At 36.6% G+C, this 25,418-nt stretch overlaps 1 long non-coding RNA gene across 1 annotated transcript; it reads right to left on the minus strand.

Moving 5' to 3' along the window:
• Positions 1 to 276: 276 nt before the first annotated feature.
• On the minus strand, positions 277 to 25,212 carry LOC129642303 (uncharacterized). The gene is made up of 3 exons (XR_008709606.1): positions 25,105 to 25,212; positions 19,861 to 20,024; positions 277 to 397 (listed from the first exon to the last, which is right to left on the minus strand). It is a non-coding gene; the product is annotated as an uncharacterized LOC129642303 (long non-coding RNA).
• Between the last annotated feature and the right edge of the window lie 206 nt (positions 25,213 to 25,418).

Here is a 25,418-nt window from a genome sequence, read left to right on the forward strand (position 1 = left end):
GTGTTGCACCTAGAAGGCAAAGGGTAGGGTTAATGAGTATCACTGTGTCTTAAGCAGGACTCACCAAAAGTGGACCCTAAGATGAGGATACATATGAAGATAATTTATTAGGAAGTGCTGCCATGGGGGGGTGGGGGGGGAAGAGTAAGGGAGTGGTGAAGAGAGACCAGGACGAGGAGGAAATCAAGCAAATATTTGACATCAAAGAAAGTCCTATGAAGGGCAATTTAGGCTCAACTCCACAAAACATTTTGAAGACAGTCTTATGTCAGAGCAGTCTGGGCTAGGGGCAAGGATGCTGGAGTCGTTTCTACTTCTGGGCTGGGAGCCATTTGCTAGGGCTCTTTGTAGGGCGATGCAAATCTCAGGTATTGCTGGCTTTCCTTGCAGGTGTTAGCTGTTGGATGTAAAAGCACAATGTGAAAATGGTAGAGAGATCTGTAAGCACACAGGTGGAGCAAGACTTCGTCTACCACACACACACACACAACCTTCAAACCAATTAAGCATTTTGTTGTTGTTTTTGGAAGTCTAGATTCCTTCAACACAGAGACATTCTAGATTTCAAATTAAAGAAAACTTTTTTCTTCTCTCACCATTTTGAGGTGTATAATTCAAATCAGAGTTCAATAAAAAATAATTACATCTCATTAATTTACTAATTTTGAATTTTTTTGGTTTAATTTTTCCAGTTTTCATTGTCCTGTAGATATTTTAAATCTCTTGACTGAGAAACTTCAGTTTGAGTATATGTTACTATTTAATATACTATTTTGCATATATTCTGTTAATAGCTACAAGGATAATGACAAGGATAAACTATCTTTTTAAAATCTACAAATATATATCAAATGTAGCATTGCACCAGATTAAGGATGGAAGCAACATCTACCATTATATCATCTCTCTTCTTTTAAAGCTTCAAAATGGAGTTCTATGAATTTATGTCTTTTTCTTTAAATGTTTGTAGTGATATATTTAAATTGTACTTTGTCATAATGATAAATACAAGTACTGGTTCTGCTTTGACAAGTCAACCTCACCTGTAATAAATATTATAAATCAGTAGCAAGGCTTTCTCGTTACTGCAGTCTACATGCCATTGATACACACATGTCAAAAATGTTAAGATACATACATGTCTGAACAAAAATGTTCAGAAACGTGTTACCTAACATTGTAAAACGACAAACCCTGTTCTCCAATAACTCTATCCTAGGCAACACACTCAACTTTAAGGCCTACTAATGTTGTCATTAACAGGTTTAAAATAAGTTCCATAATTACATGTTGTAAAGAAAACAGATGACTTGCAGCCTGAAACATGGAAAGCAATAATACCAAGATAAACTCATTATGTTTCAATTTTTTCAAACTAGACTTTTGCTGTGAAGTAGTCTTAATTGTCAAGTAAGAATGACATCATTCTAAGTGCCTTGAAAATCAGACCTTTCGATGGACATCAAGTGAAACCATTTTATTTAAACTGAGAGAAATGCATGTATCTTTCTCTTCTTAAATCTATGAAAAATATTAACCAGAAATGTTAACTGATTTAAAGAAACAAACAAAAGTGGCAAAGGTAAATTCATAAAATAAAAGTAATATTTTTGTTTTATGAAAGTAAACTAAGATGGTATAATCTTGCAGATCTAGTATGCTCAATAATCACAACCATAATATGTCTCCAATTGAATAAAACAAGAGTCAGATAGATGCATAACAGACAATTGCACTGAATACACACAAAACATTAGTAGACTAATCAGATACATGCATGATGATTATCTACACTTGACCTTAGCCGAAAGGCCAAGAAGCGGTGATGACAATTTAGACTGGTAAAAAAAAAAAAAAAAAAATTGAGATTGTACAAAAGCCTGTACTCAGGCTTTCCAAGGAGTTATTCTACAATTGGACATCTCAATATTTGGCATATTGTTAAGGAAACATGTCACCTTCCGTGTAGCTATAATAACTGACCCTTGAATTTCTCCTTCAACAAAACGGAAATAGAAAACTGGCTTCTGGAGTGTGAGGCCAATTCCTGAGTTCTAAATTAATGAAATAGAACACAAAATGTAAAAGTATTTAAAGGAATGCCATAGGAAGCTTTCTTTCAAACATTTTATAAATATTATTTGAGCTCCTATAATGCACTGGCACTGTGCAAAACCCTGAGACTAGGGCAATAATCCAGACAGTTGTTCTTCCCACCTTCATAAATTTTATACTCTTTTGTGTGTGTGTGTGTGTGTGTGTGTGTGTGTGTGTGTGTATAAACTATGCAGAGAAGGCAATGGCACCCCACTCCAGTGTTCTTGCCTGGAGAATCCCAGGAACGGGGGAGCCTGGTAGGCTGCCGTCTATAGGGTCGCACAGAGTCGGACACGACTGAAGCGACTTAGCAGCAGCATATAAACTATGAGTGATAATTCTATAAAACACAATTACAGAATGTTTAAGGACTGCATTATATAGACAATGAGAATTTTTTTTCTATCAGTGTCCTTCTAATCCATCTCTATAGTATGTTTTCCTGTATTTAATAAATAACAATGGTAAGACTCTACATATGTAACAAAAAACCCCACAGGACTTCATAAGGCCAGTTTTTGTCTTCCTTCACCAAAACGGAAGTTGAAGAAATGAGAACCAAGGCAGACCAACTTCTTTCAAACTCTTTCCCTTTATGTCCTTTTGGGCCACGCACACCAAAAAGATGTTTCCATCCCTATTTTAAGAGAGTTAGTGAAAGTTATTTAGTGTTTGATTCACTACTAGCAACAGGAGAAATTAGAATTTCTTGATATATGATCTGCTAAATGCTTTAAAAGAGCCATAGTTGAAAGGTGCTCCAATAAAATAAATAAGTTGGTATAGATGTGTATTCTTTGCTTTACTTAGATTCCTGCTGAAAAACCTGATGATAATTTTCTACCTGAGTTCTTCAGGTCATAGACTGTCAAATGCTTTTCTTTTCTTAGCAGGTCTGTGCTGTATTTGATATAGCAAACTTCCACTATAGCTTACCCCATTTCCCACTGAAGTTGAGAGGAAAACATAAAATGTTAATATGAGTGGTCCTTGTATACCATTTCCTCAAAAAGTTTTGGACCAGTACCACTTAACAGGAAAAGATTTTATTAGTTGTGACGGGTCAAAAGGCCAAGAAAACTCCTTGAAGTAATGTATGGGGTGCAAAACCTCGGGTCAGCAACTAAAACTCTTTTCTGATGATGATACAGCACATTTGTTTTTCAAGCCTATGCTTCCCATCTTGACAGTCTGCTGATAAAAGCAAGTTATGGATTATGACTTTGGTAGCATCCCATTAAGACTTCTATTCCCTCTGAGCACCAGAGTCCAGCAAAGAGACTGAGTCAACAAACACTCAGACATTTTAGCATTTTAAAAGACTAAAGCTGGCTTTAAATGCCAGAATTAGAAACAAATTATTGGATCTATCTCCTCTTGTCTGATATTAGGAAATGCAATCTTATTATATTTCAAAAGCATCCTTTGACCTGTTACATCCTTTGTCCCAACCACTAGCAGAATAATGTTAATATTTATACAGTAGGTTTTAATTATCTATTAAGTGAAATGAATTCACCCTCCAACCTGTTCTATGCATCTTAAATGCAATGGTATTCAGTTCAGTTCAGTTGCTCAGTCACGTCTGACTCTTTGGGATCCCATGAACCACAGCATGCCAGGCCTCCCTGCCCATCACCAACTCCCAGAGTCCACTCAAACCCGTGTCCATTGAGTCAGTGATGCCATCCAACCATCTCATCCTCTGTTGTCCCCTTCTTCTCCTGCCCTCAATCTTTCCCAGCATCAGGGTCTTTTCCAATGAGTCAGTTCTTTGCATCAGGTGGCCAAAGTATTAGAGTTTCAGCTTCAACATCAGTCCCTCCAATGTATTTTTATGTAATTGTATTAGATCATATTTATTGTCTTATCTGCTAAATTCTTTTGAAAGTTAGTTGGGGAATATATTGACCATACCACAAGGTAGATATATAATCAATATAATGAACTTGTTATGATTTACAAAAAGTAAAATCACATATTTACATTAAAAATTAATGTTTTATTAATCAATGCCACACTGCTTTTTCCCCCCTTTGACCAACCTCTCTTGATTTCTATCTCCACCATCTCCCCTAGCCCCTGGCAACCAATATCCTACTATTTGTTTCCATGAGTGTACATTTTTAAAAGCTTCCATATGTAAGTGACACCATGAAATTTGTCTTTCTCTTATATTTCTTATTTAAGTTAGCATAATGCCCTGAAAGTCTCTGGTAGCTCAGACAGTAAAGAATCAACCTGCAATGCAGGAGATCCTGGTACAGTCCCTGGGTCAGGAAGATCCCCTGGAGAAGGGAATGGCAACCGACTCCAATATTCTTGCCTGGAAAATTCCATGGACAGACCATGGGGTTACAGAGAGTCAGACATGACTGACCCACTAACACAATGCCCTGAAAGCCCATTCATGCTGCTGCAAATGCAGGAATTTTTTTGTTTGTGTCTAATGGTTGAAAAACATTTGGTATATGTGTGGCATATTTTTTTTTATACATTCATCATTGATGAAGACTAGGCTCTTTCAATGTTTTGACTATAGTATTTAATGCTGAAGTGAAAATGCAAATATAGATATCTCTGTGATATCTTGTTTTCATTTCCTTGGGACATACAGTTGAACCTTAAACATGAGTTTGAACTGCACAGGTTGTAAATGTGGATTGTTTTTCCTCTTTTCCATAAACACATACTACTTCACTACAGGATCCATGTTTGCGTGTATGTCAAACCTGGAACTGTGATAACCAATTGTAAAGGTATAGTGGGATTTTCAACCGCACAGGAGTTGCCACCCCTAACTCCAGCACTGTTCAAGGTCCAGCTGTACGTCTAGACATGGGATTGCTAGAATATATGGTAGTTCTGTTTTTAATAGCTTGAGGAATCTCCATATTATTGTCCATAGTGACTACACCAATTTACATTCTTGTCAACAATGCACAAGAGGCCACATCCTCATTAACATGTGTTAACTCTCATCTTCTCGATGATAGTCATTCTAACTGGCCTGAGGTGATAACTCATTGTAGTATCGATTTCAATTCCATTGATTATTAGTGATATTGAGCAGTTTTTTTGTGTGTACTTGTTTGTCATCTTTATACCTTGGAAAAATGTTTTTTCAGTTTCTCTGCACAATTTTAATTTGAATTAATTGTGTTTTTGTTTTGCTTTGCTGTAGAGTTGTATGAGCTCTTTACATATTTTGGATATTAACCCCTTACGATCTATGATTTGCAAATATTTTCTCCCACTATTTAGGTTACCTTTTCATGTTCTTGATGATTTTCTTTGCTGTTTAGAAGCTTTTTAATTTGATGTAGACCAACTTGTTTGTTATTGCTTTTGGTCTCATGCCGGGAGCCGGCATATTGCATATTGAGTGCATATTGCATACTGAGTGCAGCACTTTCCACAGCATCATCTTTCAGGATCTGGAATAGCTCAACTGGAATTCTATCACTGCCGGGAGCCAGCGTGAGGAATTCCGCCCATGACAAAGGTCATGAGGAAGGAGGCTCGGCATACGCAAAGGCGGGATCGAGCCTCAGGAGTCCCCCTGGAAATTCTGGAGCATCTACCCCCCAAACCAGAGTCTGCCTACTTTCTGCTTTGTGCTTTCACCTACACCTCTGACTTTACGGGGGGCTGTCCCCCACTACCTCTCTCTGAAAAAAGAGTTAGCTTACAGCTCCAGTTAATAATTCCTGGGTGTGACAGTGTTTAACCTACAAACTCCTTTGGAAATCCTCTAGCCTGCCTGAATAGGTTTTTCTGGCCACATGTGATTGTTCAGAGCCTCCCAACTGTGAGAGGCAGGAGATGTTCTAAACTGTCTAAACACAGATTCCTTTGAGTAGTTAAAAGATTGATTAGAAATTGTATTGGTGAAGGGTTTTTCACTTATTGAGCCAATGTTTGCTGCTAAGTCTCCATACTCCGTACCTACTGTGTCCTTGGCAGTGTATTGATTGATATAATGGGTGTATAGAAATGTAAGTAGTAGCCTCAATGTTTGTAACGTTGGACCCTTGAGTTAATTCTTTTCTTGATTGAGCCCACCTCACCTTTGCCCTATAGGAATGCAGCTTTGTCCAATGCTTTTTTGGAGGCTGGTGCCTGACTTTGGAATAATCACCTTTAGAGAAAGATAAGTTTCTTAAAATGTTAACAGGCCTCCTGGCCAGAAGATGATGTAATTCACCTGAACTTTTGCATATGATAAGTTTGAAAAGCCTGGCTTCGATTAGGACCAGGAACTGCTGTCCTTGCATGACTCCACCCCTTCCCCCATTATCCTCTATAAACAACTTTAGGTATAAAAACTACTTTGGAAAATAAAGTGTGGGCCTTGTTCACCAAAACTTGGTCTCCCCATGTCGCTCTCTCTTTCAACTTCTGGCTGAGTCTCCATCTGGAGTGCGGAACCCGCCATGCTTGCTAATTATGCCTGGGCTTCTAAGATCCGACCAGGGAGGCCTCAGTGTCTCCTCTCCTTCGGGAGAACGGAAGGACGCCTGCGGCCTACGTAAGTGGTGCAAACTTCTTGTCTTGAAGTTTTATTGGTCTCCCTCGTAAACCAAGCTACTCAGCCTCTTTTCTCCACTGAATTTTCCTACTGAGCTATCCTCATTCTATTACTCTTTATATCTTTGATGAATAAATAATTAAATAGGTCGCCGACGCCATCCCCGCTTCGAATACCCTGGATCAGCCGGGGCTGGACCCCGGCAGTCTCAAATCCTGAAAATCATTGCAGACTATGAAGTCTAGGAATTTATTGCCTAAGGTTTCCCCCGCCCTAGGAATTTTATGGTTTCAAGTCTTATATTTAAGTATTTAATCCATTTTCAGCTGATGTTTGTGCATGGTGTAAGATAAGCTTCCAGTTTCATTTTTGTGCATGTGGCTCTCTAATGATCTCAAAACTTATATTAAAGAGACTATTGTTTCTCTATTGTATATTCTTGGATTCTTTGTCATAACTGACCACAGGTGCACATGTTTGTTTGGGGCTCTCTGTACTGTTCCATTGGTCTATTTTTTTTAATGTCAAAACATACTGTTTTGATCACTATAGCTTTGTAATATAGTTTGGTATCAGGAAGTGTGATGCCTCCAGCTTTGTTCTTCTTTGCAAATATTGTTTTGACTACTGGGGGTCTTTTGTGATTCCATACAGTTTTAGAATTGTTTATTCTAGTTCTATGAAAAGTAGCATTGAAATTTTGATAAGCATTGCAGTGAATCTGTAGATCACTTTGGATAATATTGATATATTGACAATTTTAATTCTTTTAATCCATCAACATTGCATATCTTTCCACTTGTTTGTGCCTCCTTCAATTTCTTTCATCAATGTTTTGCAGTTTTCAGTGCACAGATCTTTTACCTCCTTGTTTAAATTTATTCCTAAGTATTTTATTATTTTTGATTCAGTTGTAAATCAGATTATTTTTATAATCTCTCTGATAGTTCATTTTTATTGTATAAAAACAAAATTGATTTATGTGTATTGATTTTCATACCAGCAACTTTACTGAATTGATATGTTTAAAACAGTTGTTTTTTGTTTTTTGTTTTTTTTTTTTGTGGACTGTAGTTTTTGAATACAGTACTATACCTTCTGCAAACAGAATAAAGTATTTTATTCATTTTTCCTGTAAACAAGTTCTGGTTAAATAAAATGGTGGGAGTGAGCACCCTTATCTTGTTCCTGATCTTAGAGAAAAAGCCTCCAGCTTTCATTATTGAATACGATGTTAGTTGTGGGCTTTTCATATACAAACTTTATTATGCTGAGGTATGTTCACTCAATGCTCAGGTTTTTAAGAGGTTTATAGTGAAAGAATTTTCAAATGCTTTTCTGTGTGTATTGAGATGATCACATGGTTGTTATTCTTCAGTTTGCAACCATGGTATATCACACTGATTGTTATGTGGATTTGAACAATCCTCCCATCTCTGCAATGAATCCATGTGATCAACGGGTGTGAGTTTTGAAAATACATCTTTGTATTCAGTTTGCTGGGATTTTCTTGAGGAGTTTTGCATCTATGTTAATCAGGAATATTGGCCTGAAATTTTCTTTTAGTTTTCCTTGTCTGATTTTAGGACCAGGGTAATGCTAGCTTTGTAAACCTAATTTTGAAGAGTACCCTGATCTTAAATTTTATGGAAGACTTTGAGAAGGATTGGCACTAGCTCTTATTTAAAATTTTGGTAGAATTCACTAGTAAAACTATTTGTTCCTAGGATTTTCCAGGACACAGAAGTGTTGGGAGCTTTTTGATGACTGATTTAATCTCCTTAGTTGTTAGTCTGTTCAGATTTTCCATTTATAAAAATTTATCCATTTTCTGGATTGTACAATTTGTTGGCAGATAATTCTTTGTAGCAGTCTCTTATAATCCTTAGCACTTCTGTGGTATAGGTTGTAATATTTCTTCATTTATCTCATATTTTATTTACTTGAGTGATCTCTCTTTTTTCTTGGGAAGTCTAGCTAAAGATTGCCTATTTTGTTTATCTTTAAAAAAAAAAATCTATCTTCATTGCATTGACATTTTCCACTAATTTTTTTATTCTTTTTTATCTATCCTCTCTCTTCAACTGTTTCCTTCCTTCTAAGTTTGGGCTTTGTTTCTTTTTTTCTTTTCTAGTTCACTGAGGTGTAATGTTAGATTGAGATCCTACTTTTTTCTTATTGTAGAGGTTTATCTCTGTAAAGTAGCCTCTTAGAATTGCTTCTGCTTCAGCCCATGTTTGTTATGCTTTTTTGAAGAACTCAGGTTTTTAAGGTGCTTTCCCCCTGATTTATTTAAATTGTTTTATAGAATGGACATTAAAACACTAAGAAGATTAATATAGTTCCAAATTTATAATTCCTCGTCTGCCAAGGCAATGGCCTACTAAGCTTTTGATTTCATTATTTTTGGACTGGATTATTTTCCTTTCCTGCCGTACTTTGTTATGTTTCCCGTGTAAAATGGAGCCAAAGCTAAGTAAAACTATATAAATGATGTCTGTCTCTAACTCACACGGATCACTGTGTTATAGTTAGCTAAAATGAATCTAGGCATATGGTGAGGTACAATTTTTATTTTATATTATCATAATATTTAAAAATTGTCACATTAAAAGTAAAACTGCACATTGAAAATGATCACCCATTTCCATCTTAAAGTCCCTGGGAAGTGGTCCCTCACTTCCCAATCTGCAATCGCCAATGTGGCTTTTTTTTGTTGGTTTGTTTTTGGGTGTGTATGTGTGTAATATGGCAGTGGAGCACCAATTCTAGAAAAAGTGTGAGGGCAGGATTTTATGCTCAGGAAGTGAACTGAATAGGAAGAGAAATTCATTCAACTATATCCACTGGAATATTTTATTTAAAATGTAGGAGCAAATACAAGGGTTCTTCTGACAAGAAAAAAAAAAAAAAAATATATATATATATATATATATATATATATTGGCACTTCAACTTTTTTACTCTGGTTTAAAATTATTTAAATTTTCTGTTGTCTGAGGTGACATTGAGGAAGGATACTTCAAAGGAGACAATCCCAAAGTCCCCAAGGAGAGAGTCTTAGTAAGGGTGACTTGAGTTCAACTGCTGGGCAGGTATTGGTCCAGTGTTCAAGGCTCCTCAGTCAGCACCATACACAATTTGGGTAAAAATGATAAGCAAAACCAATACAATATTGTAAAGTAATTAGCCTCTAATTAAAATAAATAAATTTAAATTAAAAAAAAATGATAAGCAGCTGTGGATGCGAACCGAAAGCTCTTTGTGGAAAACAAACAGTAATGTTAACTAGCTTCAATATGGAACGCTCATTCTGACAGGAACACTGAGGAGAAGGCAAGGTCTTCCTCTGATCCTTTTAGCTTTGCATGTTGCTTTAGAATCGTCATCTGGATAGATATCCAAGATAATGATTTCTGTTGGAGGGTAAGATATCAGTGAGTGTGACTTTTCCTGCAACAGACATGGTCTATAGAGATACCTCTTGCGTTTAGCAGTTCCTGGCTTGGGGAACAGGATCCTAGCTGAAATCTCAAGTAATCCTGGCAGCAGCACATTTAACAGGCTGACCAGACATTTACTTCCCTCTCTGCGAATCGGTGGTGGTTGTGACGTCTTCGGTGGTATAATCACATCTGAAGGTCTTAGTCTTGTGATCACAGGGGAACTCCATAGAGGAAAGACATAAGTGGGAGACTCGGAATCATCGTCATTAGGACAATAAAATGATCTTATTTTGAATCTTTAAATTTTGTTAGCTCTTATAGAGGAAAACATGTAGAGTGTGTGGGTTGATTCAAGGCATTTTTTTTTTCCCCTTATAATCTTTAGAGCACTTTAAACCAAAATTAAACTTCTCTGTGCCTTAGTGAGATTTATTTAACTGAATATCATATTTTAAAATGTAATTCCAAGTATAAATTTTTAGCCAACTCTTTAGAAAAACTGTGTTCATGTATTATGTTGATTTATACCTAATATATTCTTATTTAACTCTGTTTTCTTTTTTTAATCATTGAAAACAAGCTATAGTTTTTCTGAAAATGTTATACATAATCTTCATTGCATAATGCATTCAGTTCAGTTCAGGTCAGTTTCTCAGTAGTGTCCAACTCATTGCAACCCCATGGACTGCAGCACCCCAGGCTTCCCTGTCCATTACCAACTCCAAAGATTCTCAAACAAATATGCGAATGTTCAGAGGTCATCCCAATTCATACTCAGTTCTGAAATGAAACCACTTTACTTTTCTAAGTTGGGCATCAGTGTACGGAACAAATCAAATTTATGGTTATATATACACAGATTATAAATTGTGCACACCAATTATTCATTCTGAATAAGAATTAGAAATGATACTAGAAGTATATCCTAATTTTAAACTAGCAATTATTTCAGTTTCAATTACTTTTACATTTTTAATATGGGAATAGATTTTATATAAATAATAGTAAAATTTTTCAAAATCAAAACATGATTTTCAAGTAAAAATCGGATTTCTTTTGTCCAATATTTGTTTTATATTTGTAAGGAAAATTTAATGATTAAATTAAGAGAGAGTTTAACTAGGCCAACCACTATTATTATAGAATTATTTACCTAAATTTAGAAGTCTTTTTAAATAAAATTGTGGTACAAGTTGCAATAATTTGCTCAATCAGTTTATTAGTGGTAATTTTTCTAATGAGCTGTTAAAATATTAAAATGAATTTTTATCTGGAAATGTAAAATGTTGCATTTATTAATAATGTGCACTACATAACTAATTAAAGAGACTGAAGAATGTTAAATTAATTTTTGATGAAAATTGTTTTCTCATACAGTAAAACTAATTATGCAAGTTTTTGTGATCCTTTAAATTATAAAATGAATTCCCTATTTCTACTCAGCAACAGAGTGTTATATATTTTTCATATACAATCCTGATTCCACTGGGGAAATAAAAAAAGAAAGAAAAGAACATAAATATCTCCAACTGAGGAGTTCCAAACTGGATTTTTAATAGTGATTAATCCATTTGGTGTATTAAATCGAAGGGAGACAATGTTCCTTTTAGAAATGATCTCACAGTCAAATATATGATCACTCTGCTTATAGAAAGAAATGTGTTTCCCTCCCATTCGCTCTTGATGAGTTAGTCCATTGTGATATATTGAGGTTTGTTTAATTATTTTGGCTCTTATTCACTACTCCATAGAGAATTTTATCACAGTCTACGCATTTAGTGATGGTACATATTTGTATTAACGATGGCATACTTTCAAGTTAATTCCTTATTTTGAATTCCAATACCAATGGTAATATTTTTTCTGAAGTTGTTAGAACACAATTAGCATATTTATCAACATTGATCTTTTGTTAACTTCTCTAATAATATTTTATCCTAATATTTGTTGCATTCCTCAGAAAAATCTGAAGCCTTTTTAAATGATGATTTTAATTGTATTATGAAGACTAACATCTCCCAGATTGGTTTCACTTTTAACCAAATCAATATATAAGTAATTACAAAGAACTTCATAACAGATTATTCAATCTTTGAATTCTATCATCCTTTCGGTAGATATTAGCATTGATTTGTTCAAATAAGACTAGTTACTGAATTTCAACCCAGGAGTGACAAAGTAACAATAAAATTAAGCATGAATATGTGTGTTTGTACATATTCTTTCTACCATGAATTTTTAAAGCTAAGATATGAAATCAAATATGTAAAGTTTAAAAATAAAATTAAAAAAAAAAACAAATATTTCAGTCAAATATACTTTCTATGTAGAGTAAAAAGTGGATTTTCTTCTACTCACATCCCTTTGTAAACCATGAAGTAGTCAAATTTTAGTAGAATTTATATAACCATTGGTTTGTTTAGCACTCGAAAAAAGGAATCACTGCAATTTTGAATTATTCCCAATATATTCTGAACTCTGTATAGCCATCTATGTTTCTAACTAGGAAAACTGATGAGAAGCTGAATATAATAAGGAGCATTTGAAACTGCTATCTTGCAAAATAGAGGGAAGGCTCTTTCTTCCTTTCTTTCTTTTTCTTTTGGTAATGTTGATAAATTCAGATTAAAATATTTTGCTGAAAATTTTAGACAATGATTCATTATGTCAGTTTATTTACTAGTTAGAAATAATTGTGGCTTTTAACATGTTGTGTAATGAACCTTGAGGAACATATACGTAAAACATATTCTTTGAGCTCAAGAAGCTTACTGTTTAAAAGGGCAATCTGACATATGAAAGAATGCAAGATAGAGTAATATATGTCATGAAAATGGAATATAGAAACAAAAAGGATGAGGTGAAGTTTGGGGAAGACTCTTTGAAGGAAGAAATATTTCATAAAAATATTACATAAACATTAGGCATAATTCAACCTTGAAAAGTGAAAGTGTTAGTCGCTCAGTCATGTCCAACTCTTTGAGACCCCATGAACTCTAGTCCACCAAGCCCCTCAGTCCCTGGGATTCTCCAGGTAAGAAGAGTGCAGGATAACCATTTCATTCTTCAATGGATCTTCCCAAACCAGGGATCGAACCTGGGTCTCCTGCATTGTAGGTAGACTCTTTACCATCTGAGTCACCAAGGAAGCCCAAAAAGTAATCTTGAAAAGGGTCACGAGTTATTGCAAACATAGGAATTAGCATAAACAAAAAGAGCAATAAAACAATGCCAAATTTTTGAATAAAAAATGTATTAAGGGGAAGGGAGAGGCAGAGGATAATGTAGTTAGACAGCATCACCGACTCCATGGACATGAACTCGAGCAAACGCCAGGAGATAGTAAGGTACAGGGGAGTCTGGAGTGCTGTAATCCATGGGGTCACACAGAGTCAGATACGACTTAGCGACTGAACAACAGGAACTTTGTATGCGTCTTTATGCATCTCTTTCTGTGTCTATGTGTATCTATAATAGAGTTAGAGACCATAGAGATAGCAAGACAGAGAAAGGTAAAACTAAAGACAGATCTGAATGTCTAAATATAAAAACAAGGCTAGATAAGGATGGTTTCTTAATTACATGTCAAAGTATGTGATCAGAGTCTACAAAAATATTAAACAGTAAGTTAAATAATCGGAGAAGGTGATGGCACCCCACTCCAGTACACTTGCCTGGAAAATCCCATGGACGGGGGACCCTGGTGGGCTGCAGTCCATGGGGTCACGAAGAGTCGGACACGACTGAGCTACTTCACTTTCATGCATTGGAGAAGGAAATGGCAACCCACTCCAGTGTTCTTGCCTGGAGAATCCCAGGGACGGGGAAGCCCAGGGGGCTGCTGTCTATGGGGTTGTACAGAGTCGGACAAGACTGAAGCGACTTAGCAGCAGCAGCAGCAGCAGGTTAAATAACAGTGGCTATAAAAATAATAATAATAAAGAGCCATTTCTATTTATCAATGTTTTATGTATTTTGGACAATGAACTAGTGGGTTTTAAATATTTTTCTTTTTTAGAAAATAATACTAAACAGTTTGAAATATTAGAAAACTTAGATTCCGTTCTTAGCACCATAACTTTATCATTCTGAAATTGGCCAGTGTGGTTTTAAAAAGCATGGATTCTGGAGTTTAAAATTCCTGTTTGAACCCTAGCTTTATCATTTGATAGCTTTGTGATCTTGAATAATCACATAATTTGTGTATGTCAGTTTTCATATTTATAATTAATCTCCAGCTCAGAGATATTTTGATGCCAGACTGAACACATCCTTTAGTGTTTTTCCCACAGTAAACAGAGTAACAGTATTGAGGTCAGCTATTTTTATGATGTCTGCAATGACCCTATGCTTAGTAAATATTTTCACATAAGAAAGGTGAAGAGCAGTGATGTTCAATAATTTGCTTAAACCAAAGGGAAAGTAGAATAAAATTTCAAATCCATACCAATTTCACTCCGAAGTCTGTAATATTTCATAGTGCTCAACTGTCTCTTATAAATAAATATGTCTTGGAAATATTCTCTAATGGAGAATGGATTTTTAAAAAGGCAGAACTAAAAGCAGAAATATCAGTTATAGGTTCTTCCCAAATTCAAGCAAGAAATAATGAGGATTGAACTATGATGATCAGAATGGAGAGGAATATATGCGGGGTTTTCAACATGTTTAGGAAGTGAATGTGAAACTGATCAAGAAGAGCATATTGGATACCTCTTGTGCACCTTACCAAAATCTGCCTTTCCCCACCTTCCATTAGCCACTACTTCACTACTACCAATACAATCACCTTCTAAGGTTTTGTAATGTATTATTATTATGGCCATACAGTTCTCAAGAAGGAGAGGCTCTAGACAGTAAGGAAAAAAGTAGACTGGAAGCTAACTGTGGCTCAGATAATGAACTTTTCATTGCAAAATTCAGACTTAAATTGAAGAAAGTAGGGAAAACCACTAGACCATTCAGGTATGACCTAAATCAGATCCCTTACTATTATACAGTGGAAGTGACAAATAGATTCAAGTGAAGATCTAATAGACAGAGTGCCTAAAGAACTATGGGCAGAAGTTTGTAACATTGTACACGAGGCAGTGAGCAAAACCATCCCAAAGAAAAAGAAATGCAAAAAGGAAAAATGGCTGTCTGAGGAGGCCTTAAAAAAGCTGAGAAAAGAAGAGATGTGAAAAGCAAAGGAGAAAAGGAAAGATAGACCCATTTGAAAGCACAGTTCCAAAGAACAGCAAGGAGAGATAAGAAAGCCTTCTTAAGTTATTAAGGCAAAGAAATAGATGAAAACAACGGAATGGGAAAGACTAGAGATCTCTTCAAGAAAATTAGAGATACCAAGGGATCATTCCATACAAAGATGGGCACAATAAAGGACAGAAACAATATGGACCTAACAGAAGCAGAAGATATTAAGAAGATGTGGCAGGAATATGCAGAAAAATTATATAAAAAAAATCTTAATCACCCAGATAACCACGATGGTGTGATCACTCACCTAAGGCCAGACATACTGGAGTGTGAAGTAGGTGGGATTTAAGAATCACTATGAACAAAGCTAGTTGATGTGATGAAATTCCACCTGAGCTATTTCAAATCCTAAAAGTTGATGCAGTGCTACACTCAATATGTCAGCAAATTTGGAAAACTCAGCAGTGGCCACAGGACTGAAAAGGTCAGATTTCATTCCAATTCCAAAGAAAGGCAATGCCAAAGAACGTTTAAACTATCACACAATTGCACTCATCTCACACACTAGCAAAGTAATGCTCAAAATTCTCCAAGCCAATCTTCAACAGTACATGAACTGAGGTTTTCCAGATGTTCAAGCTGGATTTAGAAAAGGCAGAGAAAAATTGCCAGAGATCAAATTGCCAAAATCAGTTGGAACACAGAAAAAGCAAGAGATTTCCAGAAAAAAAATATCTACCTCTGATTCGCTGATTATGCTAAAGCCTTTATTGACTACTTTGTTGATTTATTGACTATACCAAAGCCTTTGACTGTGTTGGTCACAAAAAACTGTGGAAAATTCTTAAAGAGATGGAGATACCAGACCACCTGTCCTGCCTCCTGAGAAATCTGTACGCAGGTCAGGAAGCAACAGTTAGAACTGGACATGGAACAACAGACTGGTTCCACATCAGGAAAGAAGTACATCAAGGCTGTATATTGTCACTCCACTTATTTAACTTATATGAAAAGTGCATCATGAGAAATGCTGGTCTGGAGGAAGCACAAGCTGGAATCAAGAATGCTGGGAGAAATATCAATAATCTCAGATACACAGGTAACACCAGCCTTATTGCAGAAAGCAAAGAAGAACTAAAGAGCCTCTTGATGAAAGTGAAAGAGGAGAGTGAAAATGTTGGCTTAAAACTCAACATTCAAAAAGCAAAGATCATAGCATCTGGTCCCATCACTTCATGGCAAATAGATGGGGAAACAATGGAAATTTTCTTGGGCTCTAAAATCACTGCAGATGGCAACTATAGCCATGGAATTAAAAGATTCTTGCTCTTTTGAAGAAAAACTATGAGCAAACTAGACAGCATATTAAAAAGCAGAGACATTACTTTGCCAACAAAGGTCCATCTAGTCAAGGCTATGATTTTACCAGTAGTCATGTATGGACATGAGAGTTGAACTATAAAGAAAGATGAGCACTGAAGAATTGATGCTTTTGACCTATTGTGTTGGAGAAGACTCTTGTGAGTCCTTGGACTGCAAGGAGATCCAACCAGTCCATCCTAAAGGAGATCAGTCCTGAATATTCATTGGAGGGACTGATATTGAAGCTGAAACTCCAATACTTTGGCCACCTGATGCAAAGAACTGAGTCATTGGAAAAGATCCTAATGCTGGGAAAGATTGAAGGTGGAAGGAGAAGGGGAGGACAGTGGATGAGATGGTTGGATGGCATCTAAGTTTTGATGGACATGAGTTTGAGTAAGCTCTGGGAGTTGGTGATGGACAGGGAGGCCTGCGTGGTACAGTCCATGGGGTCGCAAGAGTAGGACAGTAATGAGTGACTGAACTAACTAATTAAATGTATGCAAATTATCACTGTCCCTAGCACATAGTAATCACTGTTTTGTCATCAGGTAAAAAGACAAGGAAGCTGGTGAGGCAGAATTTTTATGTTTTATTATGTGCTAAGTCAATTCGGTCATGTTCAACTCTCCTATAGACTGTACCTTGCCAGGATTCTCTGCCATTTCCTCTTCTATTTTATTATTATAGTTATTAGTAAATCCCAATATGATTGATACATGGCAAAAGAGCACAGGAACCAAATGAAAGAGCTGCCACTGGCCTAATTTAGAACTAATTACCAAATAAATAAAGAAGTGTTGGTATAGTCCCCAGTATAAGATAAATACCCAATAGTCTACACTGATATAAATTCAAAATTACATACATAAATACACTTATAAAATACTGGGGATAGACATACGTTTCTTGCAGAAGAATTTAAAAATTATTTATGTTTATATTTCGACGTAAAACTACCCACTCCTTAAGTGTGAGCTGCACATGAAATCCTTTCCCCAAAGGTAAGCTTGATAATGGGGAAGCAGGATATCTTTTCCTGAGAAAAACCAAATACTACCTTAGCCAACTGGACCAAATTAGTAAGAACAGTGATAACTCATGCTGATAATATGTTCTCTTATGATGAGAAAAGCACTCTACCTATGCAATCTTTCTCCCAAAAACCAATAATCTCAGTATCATCATGATAAGAAAACATCACATGAATCCCAGCTGAAGGACAAACTACAGGATACCTGACTGCTGCTGCTGCTGCTGCTGCTGCTAAGTCGCTTCATCGTGTCCGACTCTGTGCGACCCCAGAGATGGCAGCCCACCAGGCTCCCCCATCCCTGGGATTCTCCAGGCAAGAACACTGGAATGAGTTGCCATTTCCTTCTCCAATGCATGAAAGTGAAAAGTGAAAGTGAAGTCGCTCAGTCGTGTCCAGACTCTTCAGGACCCCATGGACTGCAGCCTACAAGGCTCCTCCACCCATGGGATTTTCCAGGCAAGAGTACTGGAGTGGGGTGCCATTGCCTTCTCCGGGATACCTGACTAGTATTCCTCAAAACTCAAGGATAGCAAAATCAGTGAAAGTCTAGGAAACTGTCACAATCAAGAGCAGCCCTAAAGGAGTAATGGTGGCTAAATATAACATAGCATTTTTTATGAGACCTTGGAAGAAAAAGGATATGGGGTAAAATCAATGAACTCTGAATAAAGCATGGATTTTAGTTAATGAGAATGAATCGTTATTGGTTCATTAATTTTGACAGATGCATCATATTAATGTAAGATGTTAACGACAGGGGGAAAGTGTGTTGGTTATATGGGGATTCTCCCTGCTATCTCTGTAACTTTTTTCTCTGTAAACTTGAAATGTTATAAATTTTATTTTTTTTAATTTTATTTTATTTTTAAACTTTACAATATTGTATTAGTTTTGCCAAATATCGAAATGAATCCGCCGCAGGTATACCTGTGTTCCCCATCCTGAACCCTCCTCCCTCCTCCCTCCCCATACCCTCCCTCTGGGTTGTCCCAGTGCACCAGCCCCAAGCATCCAGTATCGTGCATCGAACCTGGACTGGTGACTCGTTTCATACATGATATTATACATGTTTCAATGCCATTCTCCCAAATCTCCCCACCCTCTCCCTCTCCCACAGAATCCATAAGACTGATCTATACATCAGTCTCTTTTGCTGTCTCGTACACAGGGTTATTGTTACCATCTTTCTAAATTCCATATATATGCGTTAGTAAAAGCTTATTAAAATGTTGCAAAGTTTTTATGTCAAAGACATGGCTAAGAAAATAAAAACACAAGGCTACACAGTGTGAAAAGCATTTGTAAACCTTATATCCAGCAAAGAATTTGCATTAAATGTTTTTAAAGAACTCTCAAAACTAAGCATTGAAAATCCAACCCAACTTAAAAAGGGTAAACACTTTATCGGATATTTTATCAAATAAGGCTTCCCTGGTGGCTCAGACAGTAAAGCGTCTGCCTACAATGTGGGAGGCCCGGATTCAATCCCTGGGTTGGGAAGATCTCCTGGAGAAGGAAATGGCAACCCACTCCAGTATTCTTGCCTGGAAAATCCCATGGACAGAGGATCATGGTAGGCTACAGTCCATGGGGTCGCAAACAGTTGGACATGACTGAACGACTTCACGTTCACTTTTTACTTTCATTATCAAATAAGATATATGCAAGGCAAATCAGCACATTAAAAGATATTTGATATCATCAGTCATCATGGTAATGCAAAATAAAGCCACATTGACATACCACTGTATATCCATTAGAATGACTAGCATTAAAAATGTGGTTTCTGTGGTGGATCAGTGGGTACAGAATACTCCTGCAATGCAGGACACCTAGGTTTGATCTCTGGGTAGGGAAGAACCCCTAGAGAAGGAAATGGCAACCCGCTCCACTATTCTTTCCAAGAAAATCCCATGGGTAGAGGAGCCTGGCAGGCTACAGCCCATGGGGTCACAAAGAGTCAGACATGACTGAGTTTCTGAGCATATAGCATTAAAAATAGTGAGAACACCAAGGAGCTGAGGGGTTGCAGAGCAATAGGGACTCTCATAATTTGCTGATGAGAACATAGACTCATACATCCACAGTAGAAAACCATTTGGTAGTTTCTTATAATGTTAAATGTATGCATACTGTACAAAACAGTGATTATAATCTACGGGCTTCCCAGACAATAGTGATTAAGAACCCACCTGTCAATGCAGGAGATGTAAAAGATGCAGGTTGGGAAAATACCCTGGAGAAGGGCGTGGCAATCCATTCCAATGTTCTGGCTTGGAGAATCCAAAGGATAGTGGAGCCTGGAGGGCTACAGTTGATAGGGTCACAAAGAGTCAGACAAATGCATGTATTTACCCTAGGGAAAAATAAACAATAGCAAACTATGTTCATACTGTTAATGGAGTTAAAACTCAACATTCAAAAAACTAAGATCATCGAATCTGGTCCCATTACTTCATGGCAGATAGACAATGGAAACAGTGACAGATTTATTTTCTTGGGCTCCAAAATCACTGCAGATTATCACTGCAGCCATGGAATTAAAAGACACTTTCTCCTTGGAAGAAAAACTATGACAAACCTAGACAGCATATTAAAAAGCAGAGCCATTACTTTGCTAACAAAGTTCTGTCTAGTCAAAGCTACGGCTTTTCCAGTAGTCATGTATGGATGTAAGAGTTGGACTATAAAGAAAGTTGAGCACTGAAGAATTGATGCTTTTGAACTGTGGTGTTGGAGAAGACTCTTGAGAGTCCCAAGGAGATCCAGCCAGTATAGCTTAAAGGAAACCAGTCCTGAATATCCATTGGAGGGACTGATGCTGAAGCTGAAACTCCAACACTTTGGCCACCTGAGGTGAAGAACTGACTCATTTGAAAAGACCCTGATGCTGGGAAAGATTGAAGGCAGGAGAAGGGGATGACAGAGGATGAGATGATTGGATGGCATCACCAACTCAATGGACATGAGTTTGAGTAAGCTCCAGGAATTGGTGATGGACAGGGAGGCCTGGCTCACTGCAGTCCATGGGGTCGCAAAGAATGGGACAAGGCTGAGAGACTGAACTAACTGAACTGAAGACATTGACAGGCAAATGAAAAGATAAGGGAATTAGAATGAAGGTTTAGAAAATTTGGAGAAAACTAGCATATATGGTCCACAAAGTAGAAGTGATGGAGGGAATTGATATGGCTGGAAAGTGGGAAGATGCAGATCTTCAAAGGCCCTAAAGGAAAAACATATGAAACCATCGGTGGGAAAATTTATTTTCTTAAATGTTAAAAATCTCAGGCTATAATATATCTTATTGCATCAAGACATTGCTTAAAGCTTCAATGCCCATTGGGTTTAATTTATAAAATAGTGAAGTGCTGCCAAGCTAGTTTTACACTAGTTTATATGAAAAGAAATAGATATATTTTATTACCAAACTCTGTTACAGTGGTAAATATGTTCAGACCTAAATATTAGTCACCAATATCACATATGCCATACATAATTATACTCATAAATATGAAAATATGAATATATAAAATGTACAAATTAAAGTGCATATGTTATGCAAAATTTAGGAAATTATGAAATCCTGTGGCTGGAATGAAGTGTAATGGTCATCTTTTCCAAACTAGAATACTGCTTATCAGGGCTTGTACATAAGATGATTTAGAAGCAACACAGATGGATATTTAAAACTTTAATAGCTATCAATTTATTTTAATAAGTAATAGAAAACTAAGCTATTACTAGCATACAAATGCCTAGATTTCATGAGTATATTCACTTAGGTTGAAGTCAAATATTTTTTAAAGTAAATAAAAATTAAAATTGGTTTAAAAAATAAAATAAAATTTTATTGCAAAAAATATGTGCACATGCCAATATATGAATAGCAGGAAAATTTTACATAAATATGGAGGCTTAAAAATATGTTTTTATAAAGCACCTTAAGTGTTTGTCCAGTCTCTAGTAAAACATGCTCACTTATTAGAAGCAGATTTGTCTCAAGACATCTTTTTTCATTGTTTATTTTTTTAGTTAGGTACTTAGAAAGCCCTTCCTTCTGCTGAACTATAATTTTCAGCCATTGGCCATATGTAATTCTTCATGTAAATTAAAATGAATTGAATTCTTTTGTTGTGCCCAATAGAAATTTGAGCATGAAGTGGGTACAATGCAATTCTTTATGCTGGTGAAGATATAAAAGGGGTGTTGTTATCACTACATTCCTCTATCTGCCTAATAAGGGGATGAATGTCATTTTGGACTCAGTGTAGAAGTTGTTCTGCTCACTAGAAGTAGCCAAAGATTAGTAACATCCCTATTACTGTTCTTTATCTTCATCTTGTCCAACACCAAGACAATGAAGAGAAAAATAGAGTTTCAGGAGACAGAGGTTACTCAGAGAAGGTCTAAAAAGGTACAGGGTCATATAAATAGAGAAGTCATTTTCTCACCCAACAGTTGAAAATACAGCTACTCATCCAAGCTCCTTATCTATAGTGTAAGCCCATACTAATTCCAAATTTATTATTTACCTTTCTTATTTAGTAAAAACAACCCCCCTATTGTCTATTTAAATAGATTTGTATGTTGCCTAGGGGGATTTCAAGCATGTACTATGATTATTGTTCTAGTGTTAAGAATCATCAGAAAAGTGATATACCTTAGCAATTGCTCATTAGCTAGAATTATTTTTTCTGTCTATAAATGCCACACATTATACTTCCCGATATCTCTCAGGATCAAAATCCAGATTCCTAAGATACCTAATCCCCTCTATTTCTGTCAGTTTGATCTTGTAAATATTTCCTGTGATAGTTCAGAGTATAATCACTTGTGTTTTGTGGAAATTTTTCAGTCTATTAAACCTGGATTTCTTGGTTTTAGTCTTCTTGTTTATTAACAAATGTGGCCATAGAAAATTTAAAAAGCTAGGTTTAATTATTCACTAAATACCATATTTCTCTGGCTGCCTGGGAAAGTTTCTCTGCCCTTTTCCACACCTCTTCTCTATATTTAATTCCTGAGTGGGATTCTGTAAACGTCAGAAGCATCAGCTAAAGAAAGGGTGATGAGGAGAAGAACAAAAAGACAAAAGATGCTGATCACATTCCTTCTTCCTCTACTGCAAGTGGTGTCTAGCCTGAAGCAAGCTGGAAAGAGATGCTGGGCTAGGGAAAAATATTACCTTTAAAGGAAGTTATGAGTTTTAACTCTCACATTGGATGAGGCATTTTAATAGCTTAAATTTGATTATATTTGTGATAAATATTGATCAGTTGAATTAGAATTATATAGGTACTAGAGTAAACATGTTTATCCTTACGTCTCCTCATTAAAAAGGGATAGTAAAACCTAAAATTACAAAATACTAAAAGTGTAGATTGGACTAAACTCCTGCCATTTCACATGTCTACTGTTCTGAACAGTTCATTCTGATAGTAAAGATTCACATTTGTAGGATTGGTTGTGTCTGACTCTTTGTGACCCCACAGACTGTAGCTTGCCAGGCTGCTCTGTCCATGGAATCCTCCAGGCAAGCATACTGGAGTGGGTTGCCATTTTTTCTTCTAGGGTGTGTTCCTGACCCAGGGATTGAACCCGTGTCTCTTGTGTCTCCAGCATTGACAGACAGATTCTTTATCACTAGTGCCATTGGGAAGCCCCTGCACTGATTACTGAATACTGAGTTCTACCAATGACCAGTCAAGTGGAAAGTAAAACTCCATATTTAGTGTGCCCAGAATCTGGTTTCACAATCATTTTGTTTGAAAAGGAGAATCTATTCATACATGAAATAAATAAGAAGTCAACAATATGTCAAGTATTAAAGAATGTATCTATATCCATCTCTCTCTGTCTCTCTCTGTCTCTCTCTGTCTCTCTCTCTCTCTCTCTCTCTCTCTATATATATATATATATATAGTTTTATCTATCAGATCCGTTTACCTTATAAGAGGCACAACTATAGGTTAGAAATCCTGATTCTTCTACCGTTTGAAAAATAACTCACAAAAATTGAACACTAGTCATTTTTTGTGTACATCAAAAATTCCAATGACTCAGCTCAAGTTTTAGAAACTAAGCCCTGTTTTCTGTTCTCTGTATCTTTTTACCAAAAATTTAATTTCCAAACATAAAAAAGCATGAACATTTACGAGCTTACCCAAAGGGCCTTCATTCACAGACTAAATCGAATTTAAATATGTAAATGCCACATTTTTATAAAATAGAAAAGAAAACATAAACTCTCCAATGACTGAGCAGACTTCCATGATTTACCAAAATAGTCCTAAGTCCCCTATACTTGAATGGGAATAGTTAGGTGTCTCTGCAATGGCTTCCCAGGTGGCACAGAGGTAAAGAATCCACGTGCCAATGCAGGAGATTCCAGAGGCGCCAGTTTGAGCCCTGGGTTGGAAAAGATGCTGGAGTTGTTGCTGATGTTTGGTAGCAAAGTAATGTCCAATTCTTTCTGACCTCGGGAACTGCAGCACGCTAGGCTTCCCCGTCCTTCACTATCTCCTGTAATTTGTTCAAATCCATGTCCATTGAGTCAGTGATGCCATCCAACCATCTCATCCTGAGTCCTCCTTCTCTTTCTGCCCTCAATCTTTCCCAGCATCAGAATCTTATCCAGTGAGTCGACTCTTCACATCAGGTGGCCAAAGTATTGGAGCTTTAGCTTCAACATCAATTCTTCCAATTAATATTCAGGTTGATTTCCTTTAGGAGTGACTTGTTTGATCTCCCTGTTATCCAAGGGACTCTCAAGCATCTTCTCAAGCACCACAATTCAGAAGTATCAGTTCTTTGACACTCAGCCTTCTTTATTGTCCAATCCTCAAATCCATACATGACTACTAGAAAAACCAGAGCTTTGACTATAATAACCATGGTCAGCAGGTGATGTCTTTGCTTTAAATATGTTACCTGCTGCTGCTGCTAAGTTGCTTCAGTCATGTCTGACTCTGTGCAACCCCATAGACAGCAGCCCACCAGGCTCCCACGTCCCTGAGATTCTCCAGGCAAGAACACTGGAGTGGGTTGCCATTTCCTTCTCCAATGCATGCAAGTGAAAAGTGAAAGTGAAGTCACTCAGTCGTGTCTGACTCCTAGCGACCCCATGGACTGCAGCCCACCAGGCTCCTCCACTCATGTGATTCTCCATGCAAGAGTACTGGAGTGGGTTGCCATTGCCTTCTCCATATATGTTACCTAGGTTTGTCATAAATTTTCTTCCAGGAGCAAGTAACTTTTAATTAATTTTATGGCTGCAGTCATGGTCTGCAGTAACTTTTAGAGCCCAAGAAAATTGGTCACTGTCTCCACTTTTTCGATCTATTTGCCATCAGGTGATGGGACTAGGTGCCATGACCTTAGTTTTTTGAATGCTGAGTTGTAAGCCAAATTTTTCACTCTTTACTTTCACCTACATCAAGAGGCTCTTTAGTTACTCTGTGATTTCTGCCATTGCGTAAATGGTATCATCTTCATATCTGAGATTGTTGATATTTCTCCTGACAATCTTGACTCTAGCGTGTCCTTCATCCAGTCTGACATTCCTCATGATGTTCTCTTCTTTTCTTCTGAGAAAACAAAAGAAGTGAAAATAAAAGGAGGAAAGGAAAGATATACCAATACGAATGCAGAGTTCCAAATAATAGCAAGGAGAGAAAAGAAAGCTTTCCTAAGTGATCAATGCAAAGAAATAGAGGGAAAATATGGAATGGTAAGACTAGAAATCTCT

This window comes from Bubalus kerabau, chromosome 1, assembly GCF_029407905.1.
Source record: "Bubalus kerabau isolate K-KA32 ecotype Philippines breed swamp buffalo chromosome 1, PCC_UOA_SB_1v2, whole genome shotgun sequence".
Lineage (NCBI taxonomy): Eukaryota > Metazoa > Chordata > Mammalia > Artiodactyla > Bovidae > Bubalus > Bubalus kerabau.